Source organism: Hetaerina americana, unplaced genomic scaffold (genome assembly GCF_022747635.1).
Source record: "Hetaerina americana unplaced genomic scaffold, ioHetAmer1.1.p SCAF_43, whole genome shotgun sequence".
Lineage (NCBI taxonomy): Eukaryota > Metazoa > Arthropoda > Insecta > Odonata > Calopterygidae > Hetaerina > Hetaerina americana.
In genome coordinates this window covers 2133043-2145048 of record NW_027287019.1, presented here as the reverse complement: position 1 = coordinate 2145048, position 12006 = coordinate 2133043, and positions in this window count along the sequence as shown.

The following is a 12006-nucleotide window of genomic DNA, read 5'->3' as shown; positions in this document are numbered from 1 at the left end:
ACCTGCGGGCAACATTGAGTACAGTGTACCATGATTATCAGAGTGAGAAACTAAAATGGACTATTATGAAAACTAAAATCCCAAATTTGTAAGGGAGAAGGTCAAGACAAATATTGCTTTTAGAGGAGAGGAGCAGAATCCTTGATCTAAGAAGTAACATAACATGAAATGGGAGGTTTTCAGATATGCAGAAGAAAATCTTAGCTCTTAAACTACGATAGTGAAAAAGCACGAAGCCTTAACTGCTCTGCTTAAAGAAGATTAGCTTGCAAACAAGGAGCAACACAGAAAAGAATTTTGTGGATCATGGCACAATGGTTTATAGGGTAATGGAACATTAGAAGAGCTGGTCAGAGATTAATTTTTCCCTTCGAAAAATAACGCATGAGCAGATGCTGAATATCATTTGATCAGATGAGAGAAAACGAGGAAGATTAGAGGAGATTAGAAAAATCAAACATGGCGGAATATAATAAACTTGTGATATAGATAGTTCGGGTACCTTGAGAGACAGGGAAATTTAAGAAGCAAAATATCTAGGAAGGTAAATATGAGGTAAGATTCAACGAGGAAGATCGAGAAAGTTTCTATACCGAGGCCGGCTGTCGCGGCGTATTCAGGAGAGTTGGCGTATTAGAAAGGGAAGAGTAAAAGGCTGCTGAAGCCAAAAATCTTCAAATTGAAACAGTGGCGATAACAAACGACACTCACTAAGATTGATTAATTTGAAATAAGGCTTCTGAGGTCGCGATTTGTGATTCCAGCAGTCAAAGTCAACTTTTCTTTCATTCGATTCATTCCCTCTTAAACAATGCCAAAGGTAGCCTTCAAGACACTGGAGTAAAAACCATTCCGGAATCGGGAAACTCTTCTTCCAGTAGAATTGCTAGTAAAACCCGAGAAACTTCACTAACCGTTAATTGTCCCCTATTAAATGAATGCCCAATTTAAATCGAAGCATCTTTTGTTTATCCAAGCGGAAATTTCAGGTTGATAACTTTTTAAACTAAAGCTTGACCCAGCATAAAAAAGGGACTCTCCGCTTATTTAGATTTGATGTCTTCTGTGACCTTACTCATTCTGGGAACCTCTAAAGTTGGTCGGAGTAAACTTAAGTAAACTCTGCAACTGGGTCAATCGAGAAAAATAGTATCCTATTATTTCTATGCATATATACGCCCTACTAATAGTCTCTTCGAGACGGTGAGAGCTATCTCAAAAAGTAAAGCGTGTGGCTAGAAGAGAAGAGCAGAAATAGAAGAAAAAGGCTAAAAATATAATCGATTACAATCATGAAAACATGTTTATTAACATACTGTCATTGCAAGTAAAAACATACATTGCCTAACAGAACTGCAATATCGCGGGCATCAATGAACATCATCCAACGAAGCGATTCTTTGGTCCGATAGATTTCAGGTGGGAAATTTATCAAGCGTAATATTTACCCTCATTAGTCCATGTATTTGTTTCAAAGTTTCTACTCTAATAGATTTACTATTCTATATTTGGGGCAGAAAAGTTTACCCGAACATGAATGGATTGATTGTCTAAGAAAGTAACCTCGACATATTGCATCTTTCTCGTCACTACAAATTATAGCCAATGACGTTACGGAAACATAACTGCGATCCATACGAATGTATGCCTTCGTGATGCCTTAAGGTGAGATATCACTCTACATTGATGAAAGATACATATTATTTTCTAAAGCATTGACATATCCAAACGATATTTTGTCCACATAATAATTTCATTTAGCATGCAATACTGAGGTCGAATATCATTTCAATTTCGATACCATTAATTATTAACTAAATTATAAACTTTTATATAAATGAGAGCACAGTATGCACCGAAAAGTGTGTAATTCCTTTCCTCTCGTTGTCGCCAAAAATATATCCTAATTACTGGAATATGTGAGCGTAATGAATGATTAAAGTGGACTTCTCTTTAGTAAGCTTCTGGTAGTGTTGGTGCGGACTAATAGCCGCGTTGTGGGAGAGGCTGTGTTATAACGGGACTTGAATGCAGAGAGTGAGAGAGAGGGACAGAGAGATAGACAGAGAGAGAAAGAGACGGAGAGAGAGAGAGAGGAGAAAGGGTCGGACGGAATGGTGGGCACCGCGAAATTACTGGGGGGGAGGGAGGCGGTAGAGGTTGGGACGGAGAAGGGTTGGGTATTCTGCCCTAGAACCCTTCGACTCGTGAAATTGCCAACGGGACAATGCGGACGGGGAAGCGGGGGGAGGGGATCATTGGGGCGGAATGGGAAGGGAGTGTGGCAGACGGTGAGAGGGGAGTGGCGTCGTGGAGAAGGGATGGGTAGGCGGAGTAACTCGAGCACCAGATACGCAAATACACACAAGAAGAAAAGAAGCACAAAACCACCGGCATCGTCCCGGCTCCTTGCCTAACAAATAAACCCATCCCCCTCCCTCCGCTCTCCAATTCTTCATACATTCTCTGAGGGTAAACGATATCTTTCGCAATATCTTCCACCATATTTGATCCCGGAGGTCCTCCTTGGTGTATATTCCTGATATTCTTATATGAAACGAAATATGAGATACGATGGCGGCGACTCATGCGTTAAAAGAGCCGACCTGTCAAGTTACGCTCGCGCACGCGCTGGGTCGCATGTTCCACGACTGACACTGTCTCCTGTGGATTACTAAATGAGCAGCTGAATTGCTCTTTTTCTCCTTACATCGGCAGTTGCAAACATAGAGCGAGTGTCATCGGAAGATCCGAGATGGCCTCCTTCCCAGTCTCAATGGTTACGGTCAAAGTTCAAGGTTGCATTTGTATTCCATTCATTTGAGCTATTTCTGGCATTGATGATCACTCGAAGTTCGCTTTATGCGATTAGATTTGAACAACAATTAAACACAATTCGTCCTCTAAAAACTCTGTGCCTAGTAATAGAAATCAGAACCATTTTTACTTCGTCAACTCTTAAAATACCGAAGAAAAGAGCATAACTCACGATACGAAAGTCAATGAAAAAATATCTTCAGGTCACCTGATGAAGAGCATGATATTTAGTATAAATGAAGGTCCGAGCCCTGTGCTCTGTTCCGCTGTGTGATTTCGTAAGAAATTGTGAAACACTGCATTATTTAAATGCAACAATTTCAGAGCGTAAAAATCATTCGCCTTGACTGGGACTCGAACCCAGATCCCTCAATATCCGGTCGAGTGCTTTAGCCACTTAAGCTACCGAGGCGTCCTCGGCGAATGGCGAATAGGCGAATGATTTTTACGCTCTGAAATTGTTGCATTAAAATGCACATTAGCGGATGACTCCGTTAAAAGTTACTGTTGCGGCATCTCCCGCAGTTCCTTTGGAACTGCATTATTTTACACACGAGCTATTTTTGAATCATTAAAGATCTTTGCAGTGGCACATTTTATAAATTAAAACATGGGAAAACGTAATCATTTCATCGTCAGTGCTCAGAAATAAGGAGAGCGGCCAAAGGTTCTATATAATTCCTAACTGAAAAGTCCACATCCTTCTAGGGATTGATTCCTACCATCTAAAGGCCCTTAAGACACCAGCAATACTCCACCAAAACGAAAGGCAATATTTTGTTCCAGCATGAGAACTTGTAATGCCGCTAACTTTAGCATTTCAAGAATCAAATTTGAACCGATCTAATTTTAAAGATTTAAAAATAAATTTCATGAATTCCCCACATATTTTCATGCTCTGGAGGCATAGTTCTGGTTTGAATTCAGGCCACGCATCTAGAACTCGCGTTCTTTTTGGGCGGAAGTACGACAATGGCCACCCTTTCATTCCGAATTTCAAACTCGTAAGCCACTTGAAAGTTCCTAATTACTACATTACATTCGACTGTGAGTAGGAGTTAGGCCAGTCAGCTAAAACCATCTCCAGGACCCGTGGCTTTTTCTATTCTACTGCAAGTAAAAAATTGCGTGATCCAATGGTGTGGAATTGAATATAAAAGGGAATCGACAAAAACTTAAGCTGGTCCCAATTATTCCCTTTAATAACATCGCCTCCTTGAACTATTGGTGCCTCCGCAAGACGCGCAAAAACCTCAATTTGCCCCTTGATTTTTCCTACGTCCCCTTGCGGGAATCCAGCCATCCATTTGTCCCTGAACTCAGCACCCTCTTCCCTTCCTCCCTCGTGTCCCTTCACTCACATCTCGAAGGAGGGAGAAGAAATGTGGAAATGAAACAAGCGATAGGGATTTGAGAGAATAGAAGGAAATGGGAAGAGGATGAGATCGAAAAATACGTAGCTCGCCGCCGGATTTCAATTTTATCTTTCAATTACTCGGCGGGTGGAAGAAGGACGCGCCGACGCCGTGAGATCTGGCGGGAGTGACGGTGCTCTCCGCTGGGGCTCTTCGGGCGCGCATCGCGGGGAAATGAAAGACTGGAGGAAGGACCGTCCCCTCCCCCCATCGCACACCCACCCACCTCCCCCCCGGTGTAGTGCCAGGACTGAAATGTGAGGCGTGGAGCGTCGGGGTTGCCCTCGAGTCCCACAATAACCCCGGTGGATGTTCACGGGTGCTTTGCCACGGCGGCATTCGGAGCAAATGGGGGAGTCGCAAGAGCATGTTCCTCCAGGAATATTGGTACGTGCGTGCTACTAGGAGAGGGGATTTTGGCGCCAGAAGCAGGTGGCGCCGTCGTTTACCATCATATTCGCGGAGAGAGAGAGGATCCTAACCGTGCAAAGATATTTGGTTGCAGTGGAGAAAATTAACCCAGGTGAAGGTCGTCAGAAATAGCCACGACACCTCTTCCCCATCCCATGTGAACTCCTGAAAGACAATGCAGTATTCCTCTAAACAAGAAACCTAATTCATTTTCCTTTGAGCTAATTTTTAATCATATAACGCTGAAGAAACCCGTCTAATGTGATAAGTAAACCCAAAGTATGAAAGATTTTAAACGTGTTGAAGTAATTTCGACAGCATTTCTTAAGCCCTCGTGCTCCTTAAATTGGATAACAAGCTACCACGTAAAAATGGTTATTCAAGATATTTTGGCCAGTATATATATCAATTCTGTAATAATATTTGCAGCACAGCATCCTATATATAGTATTGATATATATTATATTAATCCATTACTATTATTTCCCACCTCAATATTATACAATATGAAATTAATGGAATATGAAAACTTGTCCCCTTACATATATCTATGCAATTATGTCGAAGAAAATTAATGCTTAATATCTCCAAATAATATTTTTGACGCAATAAAATAATATATCCTAAATTTAAAGCGATTTCTATGCTACATAATTATCTATAATTGCAATAATTCACTCATCATTGTCTAAGTTTCTTAGTGGGATTTAAATGTAAACGGAAAAATCTAAAGTCGCCGCATATAACTTTCTACGCATGGTTCTTTCTTCCATGACTATACACAAGTGTAAGGAGAACATTTAAAATCTTGCAATAACATATTGCATAACTCAGAACTATTTAGGTTTTTCTACATATGTCTTCCAGGCAAAATGAAGGAATATGATCAAAAACACATCCTCTTACATTTCATTCTTAAAAACGTATTTTTTTAGACATCTCTTTTCTCCCGTAGTGGAATGGTTTCGGCATTCGACTTTTTAGCGGAGAGTGAGTCGGTGTCCACGTTTGGGTTTGAATGGTGGTCACGTTTGAATAAAAACACTTCAACCCGAATATGGGCTATTTTTTATATTTTCATACGATATAGCGTAAATGGATGAACGGGGTAGAAAAGGGGCAGAGCGTTGGACGACCAACTGATCACTACTGGAGAACCCGGGTTCGATTCCCGGACAAGCCTCTCTGGGCACCCTCAGCTTCACCCAAGTTGTGGGATTTTAAAGCTGCCAGATCTTCCTTAGTAACCCGACACAGGGAAAGGTACTGGCCCCCCTACCCACGGAGCTTAAATATCTTTGATTCATGGATAGCGCAAGGAAGAATGTTGAGAAAAAGGCACGATGACTGACTGTCAGAAAAGCGATCAGAAGGTATATAAGCGATCAGTTGGAATATCAATTGTGGTGTTCTTCAACTTAAATTTGTTAAGACATCTCTTCCATATAAACTCTATCTCATACCCACAAACATATACGACCACCCTGACAGAAGTAGTTCAGAAAACGGTGAAAACATGTTCAGGAGACCACATAGCTTCATTTCCATGAAAATACCAAAAGGAAAATTTTACGTGATTGCAATACTTTTTCCAGTATGGAAGAATATGAAAATATTAGCTACATGATGATCAAAATTTTCACAAACAATTTATCACTCGCTTTTACGAGGAAATAAAAGTAAGTGGATGAGGATTGCCAAGGCAGGGGAATCAAGGCGAATAGACAGCGAGCTCATTAGTCCGCTTTGGCTGATAATTTCTCACAAATAACATCGCACATGAGAGAAAACTCCATAAATCCTCGGACTGGGATAAGCCGACGTGACGTGAATTCAATTGGAGAAATAACACCAGGAATACTCATTTTCACTATTGCACTAAGCATATAAGCACTATTGCAAAACAATCCGCAAGGAAGTTTTCACGCTCTGCTTTCTTGTTCAAGTGACACGAGAGGGAATCAATACGTTACATAAACGGACGGGTCCTAATCGCAGATTGGTTGAGCTGGAAAAGACTGATGGTGAAGTTGTGACTACCGCATCTCCTCAAGGAAACAGCTACCGTGGGCAAGGAGGTTCTCGGTGAAAGCCTCTTCGTGGAGGTAAACGTTACATCGATAAAAAACTATGAACTAGTTGGTTGAGCGCGAAAGAAAAGTATTAGATTTGCGACCATGGTGTAGGAGAGTGACTTTTAAAAATCAAGTGGGCAATCGAGTGAGAAATATGGGAAAGATTCTAAAAGAAAATAAGCAATGAGGAATAAAAACTGGAAAAAGAATTAGACAGCCGTGGCACGTACGGAGTTCATTCTCTATTTTGCTGATAATAGAGAATAATAGAAAATACTCCGGGTGTATATGGTATTAACCCGGAGAAAATTCTGAATTATATGAGAAATGGGAGCTGCCATTACAGATATAAGAAACAGAGGATAATGGCTTTATTTAATTATCTTTGGATAGAAAATTAGAAACAAATTAAGTGAAAATATTACCAGGGGAAAAACCTACTCAGTCAGAACACAAAAACTCCACTATCGATCAAACTTCGATCCCAACAAAGAAGACAATGATTTACTTCCAAACCAAAGCGGATTGTGCACTAACGTATTACGTCAATATTGTCTTCGTCAATACTGAAACTCCCCGCTACATCAAACTCGGTCGCAATTTTTTAATATCAGTAATATTAAAGCATTACGCAAGACATTTCCGCAATTCTTCACATTTGAACCTACGCTGATTAAAGGCTTAGTTCTCTACCCATATTTCCACATTATTTACTACGACGGTGTCGGGTTTAATCACTTATATCGCGTGTACCAAAATTCAGGCACTTAATATAAGGGATCATACGACCTCTGCCTTCCCTGTTCATCAACTTAGTCATGTTTCGGTGAAATTCAAGTACTTATACTTGTATTCCATCTTGTACTCTGAATCCCGTTTCCCACATGACACAATACGTGGACAACCTATGACGAGTACTCAGTTCGGTTTCTCGCATTTTGTTATTTCTATGCTCTATCGAAAGACCGGGTCACCTGAAATGCGACCAATGCCGCTCATATATATATATATATATATATATATATATATATATATATATATATATATATATATATATATATATCCCTCCCCGGACTACAACCTTGACGTGGTGGAAGGGCTTGTGCGTTCCGATGACCCCTAGAGCTGTGCTGGCGGGAGTAATAATTATTGCTCCTGGTAGGGTCACCCATGCCAGATAGGTCGAAGGTTAGGAGCCAGACGAAAGGTAGTCCACGCAGCGTCTGTTCCTCAGTGAGGCGGCTGCAATGGCGTCTGACCCCAGTGGGGCGGCCAGTAAGTGATGGTGTCACGTTAAAAACACTATTGAGGAAGGCAACGGGAAACCACCTCAATTATCATTCCCTAGAAAAATATGATGGACAATAGAGATATTTTGAGTCCTGGCAACCACGGGGCTCGGCCCAATCGGCCGTGTGTCGTGCCCGGCAGCGGGGGAGGCAAGGCTTCCGCGGTCGTCATCCCACGAAACCCTTGCAAGGGAAAACCAGCAGCAGCAGGACAGAAGACGCAGGAGAAGAAGACAAAATTAGTTAGAATAGGAACGTGGAATGTTAGGACAATGATGAGGAGAGGGAAATTGGAGAATGTTAAGCGAGAGATGGAAAGGGGAAATATAGATATTTTAGGTCTATGCGAGGTGAGATGGAAAGATAGCGGGGATTACTGGAGTGATAAGTATAGAATAATATACAGCGGTGGGGACGAGAGCCAACGAGGGGTTGCCATACTATTAAATGAAGAGGTAGGAAGAAGCGTAGTCAACATAGAGCAGGTAACGGATAGAATACTACTAGTGGAGATAAAAGCAGAACCGACGAACTTGGTTATTATTCAGGTATACATGCCACCGAGCAACCATAAGGAAGAAGAGGTCGATAAGATATACGATCAGTTAGAGGACATGATCGCGTGTGTTCCTGCAGGGAAACATTTGATAGTGATGGGGGATTGGAATGCGACGGTAGGCGAAGGAAGAGATGGTGATGAGGTGGGCGACTACGGTTTGGGCACGAGGAATGACCGCGGGGAGAAAGCAGTTGAGTTCTGCAGGAGACAGGGGTTAGTCATCACCAACACTTGGTTTAGACACCACAAAAGACCCAGGTATACATGGAAAATGCCAGGTGACTCAGGAAGATATCAGCTAGATTATATCCTGGTTAGACACAGGTTTAGGAATAGTGTGATAAATTCCCACAGCTTTCCGGGAGCGGATGCGGACTCAGACCACAATTTAGTTGTTATGAAATGTAGCGTACATTTCAAAAAGATAAGGCAGGGGCGGCGAGTTAGAAAATGGAATGTAGAAGCATTAAATGGGTTGAAAAGGAAGGAATACAAACAGGCGGTAGAGAAAATAATGGAGGATGGTAAAGGGCTTATTACTATCGAAGAAAAATGGGAAATGATCAAAAAAGGGTTGTCTAAAGCCGCAAAAGACACTATTGGAACCGTGAACGCTAAAAGGACTAGGAAACCATGGATCACGGATGAGATGATTACAAAGATGGATGAGCGGCGAAAATGGAAGAATATAAATACAGAATTAGGCAAAATGAAGTACAAAGAATTGAACAATAAATTGAGGCGGGCAACAAATAAGGCAAAAGACGCATGGTGGAAGACGCAGTGCGAGGATATGGAAAGTCTCCAGAGGAAGGGTGAAATCGGTGCGCTGTACAGCAAAGTTAAATCGTTATCGGGAAGTAAGAAAGGAAGAGCTATGCTAATAGTTAGAGATAAGGCGGGTAAGGTAATAGTTGACGCAGGAAAGATCCAAGAGAGATGGAAGGAGTATATAGAAGAACTGTATAGTAAAGAACTCAGACCAACACAGTTAGACATTGAAAAAGAAAATGACGTAGAGGAAGACAGCTTAGGTCCAGGCATACTAGACAATGAGATAGAAAGGGCATTAAGGGAGATGAAACTAAATAAGGCCGTGGGGGTAGATAACATTCCCGTGGAACTTTTAAAATGCTTAGGAAAATGTGGGAGGAAGAGGCTATATGGGCTGATCCGTAGCATTTATGAGGAGGGAATCTGGCCGGAAGACTTTGTGAGAGCAATTTTAGTTCCGATTCCGAAAAAGGTAAAGGCCACGTCATGTGAGGACTATAGGACAATTAGTTTGATATCCCACGCAGCTAAAGTTGTTCTCAGGATCATAAACAAAAGGATAGAGAGTAGGGCAAATGATTACTTAGGGGATGATCAGTTTGGGTTTAGGAAGGGGAGAGGTACGCGTGATGCCATTGCAGTAATGAGATTATTAATCGAGAGGAATATAGAACACAACCAGGAGGTATTTGCCTGTTTCGTAGATTTCGAAAAAGCGTTTGATAGAGTGAATTGGGAAAAACTAATGAGTATTCTGCAGAAAATAGGAATAGATTGGAGGGAAAGGAGGCTAATCCGCAACCTGTACATGTCTCAGACTGCTCAGGTGCGGGTGGGAAACGGGGAGTCAGGATGGGCAGTGATAGGAAGGGGTGTAAGGCAGGGTTGCCCATTATCACCGTTGCTGTTCAACCTGTATGCAGAGGAAATGATCAAAGAGGCATGGGAAGAACTAGAGGTAGGAATGAAAGTGGGCGGGGAATCTGTAAAATCAGTTACGTTTGCTGATGACCAAGCTTTAGTTTGTCAGTCAGCCAAGGGGCTGCAAGCATTGCTGAGTGAATTGGAAATTCAGTGCGACAGGTATGGGATGAGAATCAACATTAATAAAACAAAGGTTATGCGATTTTCTAGAAAGAAAAAGGGCAAGCTTAACATTAAAATAGGAGGGCAAAAACTAGAGCAGGTAGAACAGTTTACGTATCTCGGTAGTGTTTTGGACCAACACGGTCAAAGTAGTAGGGACGTAAGGAGAAGAATTGCGCTAGGCAAAGAGGCTTTCACGAGGAGGAGGGAGTTGATGACGGGGACTTTGAGTAAGGATGTTAAGAAAAGACTCGTAAAAACTTTGATATGGAGCGTAGCTATGTACGGCGCGGAAACGTGGTCATTGAAGCAGGAGGATAGACGTAGACTGGAGGCTTTTGAAATGTGGGCGTGGAGAAGAATGGAGAAGGTGAAATGGACAGAGAAGAAAACAAATGAGGAAGTACTTGGTATGGTGGGTGAAGAGAGGGGTTTGTTGGGAGCAATCCTATGGAGGCAGGAAAAGTGGATGAAGGGGGTGTTGACCGGTAGTGGGATGTTGAAGACTGTGATAGAGGGTAGAATGTTGGGCAAAAGAGGAAAGGGAAGGAACAGGATAGGGATGTTGGACGGGATGAAGGGCGGAAGAAAGTACTCAGAGATGAAGAGGGACCTGGTGTAGAGTAGAATTTAGGGTTGTGTTTTGTTAGTAGTCACAAAATATTTGTTTGGTAGTTGTGTCCATCGAAAAACCTACCTTAACCGGTAGATTACCTTAAAAAAAAATATATATATATATATATATATATATATATATATATGTCCAAAAAAAAAGAAAAGCGGTTCGCATATACCTCGTGTGTTCACCAAGCATCCCGAGGATTATTCGGTGCCGTTATCTTATAAAATATTCACGTCTCAGCGATTTAATCCCCGTGGATCCCAACCGTATTTGATCCCACCAGAGCGAAAACATCATGCCCACGGTAATATGCTTTGGCCGCGTGCGCACATCATCCCATTCGGCAGGGAGTTCTCTCCGAGGGAGGGGGTGTAGGGAGGCAAATGGATTCGGATGCAAAGCGAACCAAAGATTAGCGCCAAAATCCTTTACTTTAATCCGGGTTAAGAGGAGAAGGGAAGAGTTGATGGAATCAACCACATGGCGTATCTCTTATCTCTTTCGCTTCGAGTGATCCTTGGGTCGCGTTTTCTTTCTCCTTACTCCGAAGACAATCCTACCGCCTACAATTCCTTCTTTCGTAGCTACCCTTGCTGCTTCCTATCTGGCCCATCCCCTCATATTTTTCTTTCGCTTCATAAACACCTGCTCCCATCACCAGGGACGCCCGCGTAGACGAATGCTTGCCTTGACCTCAATAAATTACATCTTCCGTGCACCACGGCACTCGCGAAAAATGAAAGGTCACCTATAGCTACAAAATTAATTTAAAATATTTGCACTTTACGAATTATTAGGTATTCAGCAAAGCTATAAATTTCGAGTCCTACGCTACTTGAGACGCACAGTACCCCACCAAAATGCACCACATCATGCATATATACCTACTCAATGTTTAAGATATTTCCAGCTCATTTGACCTCTAATTAAAAATGATAGTCGAAAATGTTGTACCTCC